A 16,589-nucleotide genomic window follows, 5' to 3' on the forward strand; every position below is an offset into this window, starting at 1 on the left:
GGGACATTAGAAGAAAAATTAGCCAACCCAAAATCAAGTGGCTTGATGTTAAAAACTTTCATTTGATCCTGTATAATGCACCAATGCCAGAACAGGTCCCTGCTGCACCAAAAAGTCAGGAAACATTTAAAATGATGATTGAAAACCCTAGTTAAGGGCTCACTAAGTGAAGACTCATTAAATGAGTGACCCAATCCAAAAAAATCAATTTTAAGGTACTCATGTTCAAAAGAATTGCAAAGTTGAAAATTCACGTCTGGTGGGCTTCCAAAACAACTGGAACCGAGGTCGCGCCAAATGCCACTGATATGGAAAACCCACACATTCTTTGATCCTGGCTTCTTCAGATGATGTCATCAACTTCTGAGGATACATATCCTGTTTGTATGCAGAGAAAGAGTCCTCGTGGACAGTAAATATTACATGAAAGGAGATGGAGTGGATTTAAGATGGTGTCCTGAAGGTGGATGTGTTCATTTGGATTCCTATTTTCTTGGATTAAATTATGCCTAAGAAATGTATGTGTAAATTGGAAGTAAGTCTTGGAAGAGGTAGGGGTAAGTGACTTCCCAAGATCACAAACATCAAACTAAAGCATTATTCAAGCTTTAGTTACAGCAGAGATATGCATTACTTGCCATGATATTTCAAAGTTAATACTAACAATGCTTATCCTTGCAACATATTTCTCCTTGAACACTAACAGCAGAGAGATAAGAATGCTTGGGCTTAGATTTTAATTGCTTGTCTTTTGAAAACCAGCACAAGGCAAACGATGATCTAGTACACCTTAATTATTTCCTTACCCAAGAGGGCTTACAATCTATCCCCCCTGTTTACAAAGCTGCACGGCAATGCCAATAATTTTATGCAATGGGCCCTGCAGTAGATAAAGGGAAGTTACTCACCTGTACCAGATGGGTGAATAACTTTGGACAATACCAGCTGTAATCCTGATGCAATTATTTTTACAAACATTTTATCATTGACATTTATTAGGGATAAATGTCTGTAGTTTTGTAATTGAAGTGGATCGTTATTTGGTTTCAACAAAACAATGATAGTAGCTGCAGTGAAGGTAACAGTTACATCACCACAGGATAGTAGATACAAATAATAAGATAGCAAATGAAGCAATAGCTGGTCTTTAAGGCTCCCTTTTATCAAGCTGCATGGCAATGTCAATAGAGTCCATTTAAAGTGAATGGACTTTGTCGGTATTACCACATCAGCAACCGCTAATGCGGCTTGATAAAAGGGAGCCTATCTGACTTATAAAATTGCAGTGGTATCCCATCTGGGCCTGGTGCTTTTTTTATAGCCATGTTGTTGAGTTCACCCTCAATCTCTGATTCCGTTATGGGCTATATTAATGTTTAATTATCAGAAGGTGTAACCATTGGGTGAGGTAGGCCATTCATAAAAGTTACAGACGACATATCTACTTTCAACTCAGTAGTGTATAGTGTCTTATAAAAAGCTTGGAATTGCGCTGCAACATCTTTTAGATCAGTTAATAATGAACCAGAAGGGACCTGAATGGCAGGAAAATTGGTCTTTTCTTGCTTTATTTTCAAATATTCAGCCAACTGGTGACCACTTTTATTGTTACAGGCATATGTGGCTGGCTGACTGTATAAATAATTGGGCCTTAGCTTTATTTTCTAATATGTAGTTATATTTAAATCAATAATTATGAAGATTCTCCAATACTGAAATGTTAGAAGGATCTTTTTTTGTGTTGGTCTTCCAACTGTTTAATAGTTCATTCTAGGTCACACATTTCCTGTTTATGCATTTTATTCTTCTTTGCCGTAAAAGCTATGGCAATGCCCCTAATATACTTTGAAAGAATCCCAGAGATCGGGCCAATAAGTGATCTCAGGTTTGTTTAAATCAAAAAATTAAATGATCGCAGAGCGGATTTAAGAACAAAAATCAGTATCATTTAATAAGGTAGCATTCATTCTCCAGGAAGAAGACTTTATTTGTGGGCATAAAGGCCAAAAATTCAAAGTAACTGCTGCATGATCAGAGACAAGTATTTCATGTATCTCCACAGACTGGACAAATTGTACCATAGAGTGATTTATGAGAAAAAAGTCCAGTCTGGAATATGATGAGTGAGGGCTTAAATGGAAAGTATAGTCTCTGTCTTTAGTATGCAATAAACGCCAGGGGTCAATAAGCTTTAATTGAGAAATTATGTCTTGTAGTTTGAGCCATGATTAATTGGTTTGAATGGCACTGAAGATTTTCTATCTAAATCAGGATGATGCATCAGCATAGGAGCCAACTCTGTGGGTGCTTAAGCACCCCAATATTGAGAAAATTCCTTGTATGTATCCAGGGAAGGGTTATTTCCACTGGGCTTAGCACCCCCAATAATTTTGAAAAGTTGGCTCCTATGTGAATAAGATTAAAGTGTCCTCCAATCATTACTGGTAGAGACCCCTCAGCAGATATGACATGGGAGCATAAATATTCATGACAATTATACTTTGTCCAGCCACCTCAATTTTGGCCTTCAGCCATCTATCCTGTGCGTCAATGGCATGAGATAATAAATGTATATCAGGTCTTTTTTAAATAAGTGCTACTCCATTGTTTAAACCTAGAGCAGCAGAATATAATACTGGTAATGATCAATGGGTACTTAATTTAACGGATTCAGAGCAGGATAAGTGGGTTTCCTGGAGAAAAAGTAAATCTGGTTTAAATTTAGCAGTATATGACAATATCTTTTTCCTCTTTATTGGATTATTAAGCCCTTTAACATTCAAAGTACAGCCAGTTAAAGCCATTTATGCTATTCACAAGAGGTGTGATTTATGTAAAGAGATTACAATATACATCAGTATATGATATAAGAAAGCATAACTTCCAGGGTATAGCTTCATAAACAACCTATACAACATAGTGAATATAATATTCTCCATGGAGAAACGATAACAAATTCATGGGTCAGACAAGCTGTAGATGGAGCTTAAAGCCAAAGCTTAGAGATATACAAATCCCAACATTGAAATATCTTTACATAAGTAAAATAGATAATAGAATTGCCCCATATAATATAATAGTGCGTTGACAATAGGCTTAAAAAAGTGATAGCTGAAGCAAAACTTTTATACAGTAGACTATGTACTTGAGTCAAACCTTATCAATGCTAGTCAGCTGCTGTTCTTCCAGGAAATTTAAAGTCCTTGGTGGTATTATTCACAGTAAACCTGAGGATTGCTGGATAAAACATTCCATATTTAGCACCAAGTGATTTTAGTTGTGGGCGAAATAACAGTAATTGCTTATGCACTTTTGCCATTTGCTTGCATAAGTCTGGGACAAATAAAAATGTGCTACCTTGGAACTTAATTGGAGCTTTTAGTTTTGTGTGGTTCATAATTTCTAGAGCTTGCTGATAACATAGCAATCTAATGACACAGGGCCATAGATATTTACCACGAGGCGCCATTTGAAGGGCAATCCTATGGGCTCTCTTGATTTCCAAGTCTTTGGAGAATGTTATACCCAAGATCGATAGTAGAAAATCTGTAAAAAAAAAAAAAATTATAGGATCATTATCCTCACATCCTTCTGGTAAGCCTAATATTCTGATATTGTTTCACCTTGGAGATTGTTACTTTCCACCAACTGTAATTCCAACTTTGTCAGGCGTTTAGTGTGCCTAAGTATTTGTGCAGCGCTGCTGCGTACGCCTTGTAGCGCTGTAGAAATACTAAATAGTAGTAGTAGGTATTCCTTTAAGTATCTCTTCCGATGCCGCCAATTTTATTTTCAATAGTGTCCACTCTCAATTTTATTTGCTCGAGCTCTTCCTTCAAAGATGTAAGTTCCACATGTATTTCCATGGTGTCCTGTTTCGTGTCCACCATCAGATCCCTGAGGCCCCAAATTTTATCAAGTATGAGGCCTTGTCATCTGGTTTAGAAGGTGACAGTTTTTGAGATGATGTAGGTTGGAAGACATCGCAAAAAGGAGTCACTTTGTGAGAGATAAAACAATGAGATATTTTCATTCTTTTTTGATTCTCTGCCGGAGCTCTGACATCAAGCAGCCATATTTCACTGAGCCCACTAGCGCCCCCCCCCCCCCCCCCTCTTCATATTGTTTAAAAGGATCAACAGGTACAAATATGTAAAGGATCTTTTAAACTGCCAAAGTTGTTTCCTTTTGATTTTTAATGAATTTGATCATTTTTACAATGAAGAAAAAAATTTATTTGTCAAAGAAAAAAACCCCAATACTTATTCCAGTGCATGTTATTTGTCATCCAGAAGCAGAGTTACACCAGTAGAAAGCATGTGATTAGGCACAGAGAGTTTAGGAAGTTTCCAGGTTGCACCATTCCATTTTGCCTGTGTGTGGAAAAAGAAAACGAAGAGCTATACACTTACAGTAAATCAAATTAAAACACATAAAAAACAGCAAATCACAGAGGTGGATTACAGGGAAAAATATCAGCCTGGGGAATTTTGTTTCCTACTGGCCTATGAGATATCAAATTAGGCCACAATAAAAGCACAATTTAACAAATTTCAGTCTTCTATTCAGATACTTAATTTACCTAAGAGCCACAAATTGCCACAGTTCAACTGAGACAAAAATAATATTCCAGCATGCACAAAGTTTTTAGCAATTCCCCAATCTTGTTCAAATTAGGAAAACTGTCATACAAAAAGAACACCACATCAAGTAAATTCTCAAAACAGATTCTGGTAGATTGAGTCTAGATCAGATTTCTGCAGCCATTGAAAGTACAACATTTTATTGTTCCCCCCCCCCCCCCCCCCCCCATTCATTCTCTCCTTGTCTTTCTCATTTCAGAGATACCAAGTATAAAGCATGTGACACACACACTGAGGCTCATTCTAGGAGTAAGAGCGCCATCATCTTGCTCCACCTCCAAATTTTTCTAACAAACAGCCAGCCCAATGAATTATAAAGCAAAAAAACCTGTCAACCTCTTTCAAAATACCAAATATTTTTCACCTTATCTAAGTTGAAATGGCAAGGTATTCCAGAGAGATGAACTCAAAGGTGAAAAACAGCAAGTGCAGATTTCAATTAAGGGAGCAGTTTTATGGGAAGGGTTGTGTTCATAAAAATTAAAAACAAAACATTCCAGGTGAGTAAAGTGAGCATGATGACTATTATTCTTCCAGAATCAAGCCACTTCCAGGTATGTTTGTTTACTGTTTATGTTTATTTAGATTTGATTAACCGTCCTTCAAACAGTACAAGGCGCAGTGCACATAAACCTAAAATATAAAGTGTACCATAACAACTATGTTCCTGACATTTTAGGGCCTTGAAAGTCAATTATTGAGGGTATGAATGGGGATGGGCAGTAAGCTGTAGATCACTTGCTGATGTCATTTTGTTAAGCTAGGCAAATAATGTGTGCTGCTGCAGCACATTGTCACAGGCAAATTGCTGAAGGGATGCAACAAGGGGGTGAGCCCCATTTGTGCATCGCTGTATTCAATAGTGGATGTGAGACTTTTTGTTTTAGGGTCTTGTGGAAGCACTTATAGTATAAAGGCTATTGCATTTAAAATTATTTAATATTCTTTATTCTTTTACCTTAAACCATGCTGAACATTAATTGTTCAGACAGTATTGTAAAACAAATTTACAGGCCTGTAGAAGGTGGTTTCCCCGAGGACAGCAGGACACATTCTCACATCTGGGTAATGTCATCTGACAGAGCCTGTTCCCCAGCTTTCTATTTCTAGAAGTTTTTTTGGAACTGCTGATCATGCATATGCACACCTTCCCACTTGCCACATCGGAGTGGGGCAGTTTAATACAATAGCTGACGGCATTCAACTTCTAGAGGAGGTGGGCAAGTACATGTAAGAATGTGTCCTGCTGTCCTCAAACTTCTTCTACAGCTGAATAACTTTGCTTTCTCCAAGAACAGCATATGATCTAGGACTGCTGGATGATTAAAAATGTTAATTGGGATTAATCTCATGATTAAAATTTGTAATCTTGAATTAACTAAACTGGCATCGTTTTACTTGCCTGGATGACGGCCAGTGGCTACAATAAATCAGACTTCCTCTGCTGGCCCCAAGAGCCTTTCTGCAGAAAAAGGAATTTGCATCAGAGGAGGCAGGATGCAGCTCAAGGCAGTAGAGAGATGTGACTGTGTAGACAGATGACCACATTGCAGCTTTGCAAATCTCCTCTATGGAGGCTGATCTTAAATGGGCTACCAACTGAATATTATTATTTGGCAGCCCAGGCCTGACTTAAGGCTCAGGATCTAAAAATGACAGGAAAAGTACAGGCCTTTAACTGTAATCTGAACTCTGAAGTTCCAGTAAGCTCCTGAGCTATTGGGACACACCATGCAGCAAAATAAGTAAGGAGCCAGGGTGCAAAAACCTCATAAGCAGGAAGACATGGTTTACTAACTTGCAGAGTGGCATGAATGTGGCAAAAGGGTGGTAACAGATGTTTTTGAGAAACAGATGGCTTCACAGGAAGATGACCAGGTGTCACAGAAAATGTAAGAGGTGGTCTTTTGCTAGCTTTTCCAGTAAACACTCATTATCATAGCAAATCAGTGTTAACTATGACATTAACATACATCCAATCAGGTGTGCTTACTGTCATATTATCTGTATCCTGAGTAGACATATAAAAGTAAGTGTACTTCCTACTTCAAACGAGAGAGAGGCGGCCACGGCTGCTCTCTCTCCACAGGAAACCAATGTAGCGCATCAGAATTGGCAAATTACCCAATTGCTTTCCCATGAATACCCTTGAGTGGTAAGATATATCACATAAGACTAAGACCCAGAAAGCACCTGTGTGCAGCTGGGATACTATTTCCTATAACCAATTGATTGTACATGCCACTTGTATATTCTTTGGTGTCTCAAATATAGAAGTAATTTCATGTAGAAATATTCTGTAATAAACTTGAGCGGTAATTCCTCATATTCACTAGTTCTTCTTGGTTATTGTCTTCTGAACTACCTTGAGTGAGTGCACACCTCTAGTAATTAAGGAGTCTGCATAATACGAGGTAAATATATTAAAAGCAGCCTTGGGAATTTCCTGTGCTCAGGATACCTTCAGCTGGTCTTAAGGACTGGAAATAACCCAGAAAATATACACAACATGGCCATGACTCAAACATAATGAGCCATGACCTGGTCCTCTAGTTGGCTCAGCCTGGCCCTAAGTGAAGGAGATAAAATTTGCTAGCCAACTGTATAAAGAGCGTTTACCAATGGAAGCTCCCATTCAGTCGGGATCAAAAGAAACAAAAAGCTGGGTGGACTGTCTATGGGTTTTAAACTGCTCCATAACAGACCAAGGCTCTCTTGCAGTCCAAAGTATGTTTCACCAGGTTAGGCATGAGGTTATGGGAAAAATGTTGTCAGAATGAGTGGAGTGGAACAGGTGGATGTGAAGCGTCTATTCACGCTTTCCAAAAATACTAGGACTAGGGGGCATGCGATGAAACTATAGTGTAGTAAATTTAAAACAAATAGGAGAAAATTTTTCTTCATCCAAAGCGTAATAAAAACTCTGGAATTCGTTGCCGGAGAACGTAGTGAAGGCGGTTAGCTTGGCAGAGTTTAAAAAGGGATTGGACGGTTTCCTAAAGGACAAGTCCATAGACCGCTACTAAATGGACTTGGGAAAAATCCACAATTTCGGGAATAACTTGTATAAAATGTTTGTACGTTTGGGTAGCTTGCCAGGTGCCCTTGACCTGGATTGACCGCTGTCGGGGACAGGATGCTGGGCTCGATGGACCTTTGGTCTTTTCCCAGTATGGCATTACTTATGTACTTATGTAACTGATTAAGTTGGAACTTTGTCACCACTTTAGGAAGGAATTTAGGTTATCTGCAAAGAACTACTCTTTTATTAGGAAATTTTGTGTAAGGTGAATCAGTGACTGCCACCAAAAACAAAACCTTCCAGGTCAGATACTTCAGGTGGCAAAAATCAAATGGCTCGAAAGGAGCTTTCATCAGCTGATTGAGGATGATATTGAGATTCCATGACATTGTGGGTATCTTGACCTGGGGCTATAGTAGCAGCAAGCCCCTCATGAAGTGAACAGCTAAATTCTGAACAGAGATGTGCTTACTCTAAACACGGTGATGATAAATGCTAATTGCACTGAGGTGAACCCTTACAGAGTTGTTTTTTTAGGCCGGACTCAGAAAGGTGTAGAAGATATTCAAGCAGTTTTTGTATATGACAGGAGAAAATATCATACCAGATAGCAAACCTTCTCCACTTGAAATTATATGATATATTAGTGGAATCTTTCCTGGAAGCACACAGGACTTGGGAGACACCCTTAGTCAGTTGGAGAGAATTAACTTCTAACCTCTCAACATGCAAGCTGTGAGGACTAGAGATTGAGGATTCCAATCCTGCAGGGATATCTTGTTCTGAGTGATGAGAGTTAGAAAACACTCCAGGCTCCATGGGTCCTAGATGTTTAACTCCAGAAGCAGAGGGAACCAGATCTGCCTCAGCCAATAAGGGGCAATGATGATCATGGTTCCCTTGTCCTGCTTGAGTTTTAGGAGAGTTTTCCCTGAGGTGAGGGAGGATATAACAATGAAAAAACTACCCCACAGGGACAAACATATCAAAAAGGAGAGAAAGGAAATAACAAACCAACACAACAAGAGAACAGACAACTTAAGAAAATCATCACAACTAAGAACATAAAAGATTCTTACCAAACAATTCAGGTGGGATACATAAATGCCAGATCAGTAGTAAATAAAACAACAACAATAACTGACTGGATCATGGCAGACAATCTTGACCTAGCACTCATCAGCGAAACTTGGATCCACGATCACAAGGACCCCATAATCATAGAACTATGCCCACCAGGCTACAAAATTACACATTGGACAAGGAAAGAAAAAAGAGGAGGTGGAATAGCAATAATCTACAGATCCCACTTCATCGTAACAACAACTGCTGAGTTTATCACATCAAAACTCGAAATTGCCTCTATTAGAATCAACCACACTAACCTGCTCGACCATCTAAACGTAGTCCTATTCTACAGACCACCAGGAAATTGGCAAGAATGCCAGTCACACTTTGTGGACTTCATATCGAATACATGTGTGCACAATTACAATCTACTCATCATAGGGGACATAAACCTGCACCTGGAAGACATTAGTGCAACCAATGCACATGATTGCAAAGACTTCCTACAACTATGGGACCTTAACGTGCCTAATATGCAATCTACACATATCAAAGGACATACAATTGACCTCAACACATACAAATTACCCTTAGATTCAAACTTTACACTAACAGATACAAAATGGACGGCCATTCCATGGTCAGACCACCACAAACTAAACGTAGCCCTACAATGGCGAACAAAAGACACGCACCCCAAACAAGAATGCACAACCTACACCACTAGAGGACAAATTGATCCTGCTACATTCTGGCAACAGATCTACAAAAACGATTGGATAGCACAGATTCCAAACACTATCTCCAAAATTGGAACGACAGATGCAGGAACATACTAGATGAAATTGCACCACTACAAACAAGAACCAAACGAAGACACAGCTCAATACCTTGGTTCAACAAAGAACTGAAAAAACTAAAAATACAAGTCAGGAGACTCAAGCGCGCATGGCAAAAAATGAAAAATGACCATACACTCAAAGCGTGGAAACAAATGCAAAGAAAATACAAATACACAATAAGACAAACCAAAAGAGCTTACTACAAAACCAAAATAGGACCAGACTACAAAGACGCACATAAACTCTACCAACTTGTGAATAAACTAACAGACACCACTCCGGTGACCACAGACAGCACAGACACCCCATCAGCAGATCAACTGGCCAAATACTTCAATGAGAAAATTATAAAACTTCGATCCACACTACCACACAACACCACTGAACATGAAAAATTTATGGATTGCCTGGACCCTACTCCTGGTGAATACCCAGCAGACCGAATCTGGAATGAATTCGATCTATTAACAGAAGAAACAATCATTCAAGCACTGAACAAATTTTCCCAAACCCATTCTAAACTGGATATTTGCCCCAGTAACCTAATAAGGTTCGCCCCCAAGCGCTTCATCACAGACCTTACATCACACCTGAACTACATGCTACAACACGGACTTTTCCCCAAGGACAAAGGAAATATATTACTTACACCCATACCCAAAGACCTAAAGAAGAAATTAAATAACACAACCAACTATCGACCAGTAGCATCCATCCCCTGACAGTAAAACTAATGGAAAGTATGGTAACCAAACAACTCACCGACTACCTAAACAAATTCACAATACTACACGAATCACAGTCAGGATTTCGATCTAACCATAGCACTGAAACAGTAATAACCACTCTCATAACCAAATGTAAGCAACTAATTGCAACTGGAAACAATGTGTTACTCCTACAATTCGATATGTCCAGCGCGTTCAACATGGTCAGCCACCAAATACTCTTGAACATCCTAGACTACTTCGGGATTGGAGGAAATGTTTTACAGGCTTCTTAACAACAAGAACTTACCAAGTGACTTCCAAATCAAAAACAACACCATGGAAACCTGAATGCGGAGTACCACAAGGATCACCGCTCTCACCAACCCTTTTTAACCTAATGATGACACCTTTAGCCAAATTGCTATCCGACCAAGGACTCAACCCGTACATATATGCAGACAATGTCACAACATATATCCCGTTCAAACAAGACATAACCGAAATAACAAATGAAATCACACACAGCCTCCAAACAATGAATTCATGGGCAGACGCTTTTCAATTAAAGCTAAATGCTGAAAAAACACAATGTCTCATTCTGTCCTCACAATACAACACAATCAAACCCAACACCATTAACACACCAGAATACATCCTTCCAGTCTCAGCCTGAAAATCCTGGGAGTCACAATAGACCGCAATCTCACACTCGAAGACCATGCGAAAAATACAGCAAAGAAAATGTTCTACTCAATGTGGAAACTTAAAAGAATCAAACCTTTCTTCCCAAGGGACGTATTCCGCAGCCTAATACAATCAATGGTGCTAAGTCATCTAGACTACTGCAATGCCATCTATGCAGGATGCAAAGAACAAATCATTAAGAAGCTTCAAACCGCCCAAAATACAGCAGCCAGACTCATATTTGGCAAAATGAAATATGAGAGCGCCAAACCTCTAAGAGAAAAACTACACTGGTTCCCATTAAAAGAACGAATTGCGTTCAAAGTCTGCACCCTTTTCCACAAAATCATTCACGGGGAAGCCCCTGCCTATATGTCAGACCTTATAGACTTGCCTGGGAGGAACGCAAAGAGATCATCACGCACATACCTCAATCTCCACTATCCTAACTGTAAAGGACTGAAATATAAATCTACATACGCGACTAGCTTCTCATACATCTGCACGCAGCTATGGAATGCACTACTGAAGGCCATAAAAACAACGCAAGACCTAACCATCTTCCGAAGACTAATGAAAACAGATCTCTTCAAGAAGGCATACCATAAACATTCATCTTAAATACTAAAGAATAACACTACACATGATCCTTATAACACCGAAACCTTATTACATGACAAACAATACCACCCTAAACCTTATGTCAAACAGGATCTTTCTATAGTCATTGACCCAATGTAGATTACAAACCAATTTATTACTCAGGAACCTTCATGTAACACCATAATGTATTCTTCCTTACCCTATATGTAAGCACATGGTATATATATACCATGACCTATTCCATATATGCTATGTTCCATGTATGTTACCATGTACGTTTGCACCTTAATGCAATACCATTTGTAATTCTGCTACCCGGAAATGGCAACAGCCATTACAGCAAATGTAAGCCACATTGAGCCTGCAAATTGGTGGGAAAATGTGGGACACAAGTGCTACAAATAATAATAATAATACACAAGTCCCTTCCCCAATGAAAGAGAAAGGTGTACAAGGCTAGTCTGTCATTTGATCCCAGTCTGAAACAGTACTGAGGGGCCTTGATGTTCAGGTGAATGACAAAGATATTTACCGAATGGGTGCTCCACTTTTGAAAGATTTCTCAGGTTACTTCTATACTGAGAGATTGTTCATGTGGTTGCATTATCCTGCTCAGTCTGTCAGCCAGACAGTAGTTTCTTCCCACCAGAATAGTACACAATTCTTAAGGTGCAGATAACAATTCTCAGGATGCTGACACACCATAGAGCAATACAGATGCATTACAATATTCTTGATTTTATTCTCTATTCCAGTTATTTCTTACATTCTGTCTACTTTTTTTTTAACCACCACTATACACAGAAACAAGGATTTCAATGTATTGGCCATGACCAAGCCTAGATCCATTTCCTGGTTTGGTGGATCCTAATATGAAACCTTGTATCAAGTAACTTCAATTTGGATTATTTTTCCCTAGGTGCATCTCTTTGCACTTTCTTATTCACCGACTATGTTACATCTATGAGTTCTTTGATAAATAATGTGCACACAAAAAAACAACCAACAGCAAAGTATTAAACATAAAAGATTAATTTCTGGGGTCACATGATGTTGCTAGACTGAGCGGATGCCTGATGGCTCGGCTCCCCTCTCCTCATCTTGTAATCTTACTTTAACCGATGAAAACAGCATGGATTCACTTCATAATTAGCAGCGTGAGTCTTCTGAGGGCAAGTGGCAGCCGCTGGTGTGATCCCAAAGGTCCTGGCCAGGCGGAAGCAGAATGCCGGTGAAAGCACTGCGTTCGGGGAAAGAGAAAGGCAGCGCAGTGAAGAACAAAATGGCGTCACCAACCCTGTCCCAACATCACTCAGCTCTGGTGCCGGTGGCTATGTATGAGGACACAGTGCAGGTGTCCATGAGGCACCTGTCACAGCTCCTAGATGACAAATTAGCCAAACTGCATGCTGGCATGGACGAAATCAAGGATTGCATCGCCGGCCATGCTACCAGGCTTCAGCATGTTGAGGAACGTCTCTCCGTTCAAGAGGACCATATGGCGATGGCAGAGGGCCAAATCGGGGAGCTGAAGATGCAGATATGATCTCTCCTTGACAGAGTGTAAGACCAAGAGAACCGTGGGTGACAGAATAACATCAGGATTATTGGTATTCCTGAAACTGTCCCTGATGCTGAGTTAAAAGAACTTGCAGAGCATTGGCTGCCTAGGCAGTTGGGTCTCTCTTCGGAGGCAAGCCCTGCTCATGTGGAACGGGTGCATTACATCGGACCGAGGAGGGAAGATTCCAGAAAACCGCGCCCGGTCATAGCAAGGTTTTTAAATTAAGCGAATGCTACATACCTGTAGAAGGTATTCTCCGAGGACAGCAGGCTGATTGTTCTCACTGATGGGTGACGTCCACGGCAGCCCCTCCAATCGGAATCTTCACTAGCAAAATCCTTTGCTAGCCCTCGCGCGCATGCGCGGCCATCTTCCCGCCCGAAACCGGCTCGAGCCGGCCAGTCTCATATGTAGCAAAAGAGATACAAGGGAAGACACAACTCCAAAGGGGAGGCGGGCGGGTTTGTGAGAACAATCAGCCTGCTGTCCTCGGAGAATACCTTCTACAGGTATGTAGCATTCGCTTTCTCCGAGGACAAGCAGGCTGCTTGTTCTCACTGATGGGGTATCCCTAGCCCCCAGGCTCACTCAAAACAACAACCATGGTCAATTGGGCCTCGCAACGGCGAGGACATAACTGAGATTGACCTAAAAAATTTACCAACTAACTGAGAGTGCAGCCTGGAACAGAACAAACAGGGCCCTCGGGGGGTGGAGTTGGATCCTAAAGCCCAAACAGGTTCTGAAGAACTGACTGCCTGAACCGACTGTCGCGTCGGGAATCCTGCTGCAGGCAGTAATGAGATGTGAATGTGTGGACAGATGACCACGTCGCAGCTTTGCAAATTTCTTCAATGGAGGCTGACTTCAAGTGGGCTACCGACGCAGCCATGGCTCTAACATTATGAGCCGTGACATGACCCTCAAGAGCCAGCCCCGCCTGGGCGTAAGTGAAGGAAATGCAATCTGCTAGCCAATTGGATATGGTGCATTTCCCCACAGCCACTCCCCTCCTATTGGGATCAAAAGAAACAAACAATTGGGCGGACTGTCTGTTGGGCTGTGTCCGCTCCAGATAGAAGGCCAATGCTCTCTTGCAGTCCAATGTGTGCAGCTGACGTTCAGCAGGGCAGGAATGAGGACGGGGAAAGAATGTTGGCAAGACAATTGACTGGTTCAGATGGAACTCCGACACGACCTTTGGCAAGAACTTAGGGTGAGTGCGGAGGACTACTCTGTTATGATGAAATTTTGTGTAAGGGGCCTGGGCTACCAGGGCCTGAAGCTCACTGACTCTACGAGCTGAAGTAACTGCCACCAAGAAAATGACCTTCCAGGTCAAGTACTTCAGATGGCAGGAATTCAGTGGCTCAAAAGGAGGTTTCATCAGCTGGGTGAGAACGACATTGAGATCCCATGACACTGTAGGAGGCTTGACAGGGGGCTTTGACAAAAGCAAACCTCTCATGAAGCGAACAACTAAAGGCTGTCCTGAGATCGGCTTACCTTCCACACGGTAATGGTATGCACTGATTGCACTAAGGTGAACCCTTACAGAATTGGTCTTGAGACCAGACTCAGACAAGTGCAGAAGGTATTCAAGCAGGGTCTGTGTAGGACAAGAGCGAGGATCTAGGGCCTTGCTGTCACACCAGACGGCAAACCTCCTCCATAAAAAGAAGTAACTCCTCTTAGTGGACTCTTTCCTGGAAGCAAGCAAGATGCGGGAGACACCCTCTGACAGACCCAAAGAGGCAAAGTCTACGCTCTCAACATCCAGGCCGTGAGAGCCAGGGACCGGAGGCTGGGATGCAGAAGAGCCCCTTCGTCCTGCGTGATGAGGGTCGGAAAACACTCCAATCTCCACGGTTCTTCGGAGGATAACTCCAGAAGAAGAGGGAACCAGATCTGACGCGGCCAAAAAGGAGCAATCAGAATCATGGTGCCTCGGTCTTGCTTGAGTTTCAACAAAGTCTTCCCCACCAGAGGAATGGGAGGATAAGCATACAGCAGACCCTCCCCCCAATCCAGGAGGAAGGCATCCGATGCCAGTCTGCCGTGGGCCTGAAGCCTGGAACAGAACTGAGGGACTTTGTGGTTTGCTCGAGATGCGAAGAGATCCACCAAGGGGGTGCCCCACGCTTGGAAGATCTGGCGCACCACTCGGGAGTTGAGCGACCACTCGTGAGGTTGCATAATCCTGCTCAGTCTGTCGGCCAGACTGTTGTTTACGCCTGCCAGATATGTGGCTTGGAGCACCATGCCGTGACGGCGAGCCCAGAGCCACATGCTGATGGCTTCCTGACACAGGGGGCGAGATCCGGTGCCCCCCTGCTTGTTGACGTAGTACATGGCAACCTGGTTGTCTGTCTGAATTTGGATAATTTGGTGGGACAGCCGATCTCTGAAAGCCTTCAGAGCGTTCCAGATCGCTCGCAACTCCAGGAGATTGATCTGTAGATCGCGTTCCTGGAGGGACCAGCTTCCTTGGGTGTGAAGCCCATCGACATGAGCTCCCCAGCCCAGGAGAGACGCATCCGTGGTCAGCACTTTTTGTGGCTGAGGAATTTGGAAAGGACGTCCCAGAGTCAAATTGGACCAAATCGTCCACCAATACAGGGATTTGAGAAAACTCGTGGACAGGTGGATCACGTCTTCTAGATCCCCAGCAGCCTGAAACCACTGGGAAGCTAGGGTCCATTGAGCAGATCTCATGTGAAGGCGGGCCATGGGAGTCACATGAACTGTGGAGGCCATATGGCCCAGCAATCTCAACATCTGCCGAGCTGTGATCTGCTGGGACGCTCGTACCCGCGAGACGAGGGACAACAAGTTGTTGGCCCTCGCCTCTGGGAGATAGGCACGAGCCGTCCGAGAATCCAGCAGAGCTCCTATGAATTCGAGTCTCTGCGCCGGGAGAAGATGGGACTTTGGGTAATTTATCACAAACCCCAGTAGCTCCAGGAGGCGAATAGTCACCTGCATGGACTGCAGGGCTCCTGCCTCGGACGTGTTCTTCACCAGCCAATCGTCGAGATATGGAAACACGTGCACCCCCAGCCTGCGAAGTGCTGCTGCTACTACAGCCAAGCACTTTGTGAACACCCTGGGCGCAGAGGCGAGCCCAAAGGGTAGCACACAGTACTGGAAGTGTCGTGTGCCCAGCTGAAATCGCAGATACTGTCTGTGAGCTGGCAGTATCGGGATGTGTGTGTAGGCATCCTTCAAGTCCAGAGAGCATAGCCAATCGTTTTCCTGAATCATGGGAAGTAGGGTGCCCAGGGAAAGCATCCTGAACTTTTCTTTGACCAGATATTTGTTCAGGGCCCTTAGGTCTAGGATGGGACGCATCCCCCCTGTTTTCTTTTCCACAAGGAAGTACCTGGAATAGAATCCCAGTCCTTCTTGCCCGGATGGCACGGGCTCGACCGCATTGGCGCTGAGAAGGGCGGA

At 42.3% G+C, this 16,589-nt stretch overlaps 1 protein-coding gene across 2 annotated transcripts in view; it reads right to left on the reverse strand.

Annotated features, from left to right (window-relative positions):
• Nucleotides 1–2,366: 2,366 nt before the first annotated feature.
• Nucleotides 2,367–16,589, reverse strand: part of ROPN1L (rhophilin associated tail protein 1 like) — a 177,221-nt gene continuing 162,998 nt past the window's right edge. For both annotated transcript variants that reach the window (XM_030205012.1, XM_030205007.1), the window contains exon 7: nucleotides 2,367–4,373. The gene's annotated coding sequence lies outside the window, so the exon portion shown is untranslated. The remainder of the gene's footprint in view (nucleotides 4,374–16,589) is intronic.

The sequence above is a fragment of the Microcaecilia unicolor genome, chromosome 1 (assembly GCF_901765095.1).
Source record: "Microcaecilia unicolor chromosome 1, aMicUni1.1, whole genome shotgun sequence".
NCBI classification, from domain to species: domain Eukaryota; kingdom Metazoa; phylum Chordata; class Amphibia; order Gymnophiona; family Siphonopidae; genus Microcaecilia; species Microcaecilia unicolor.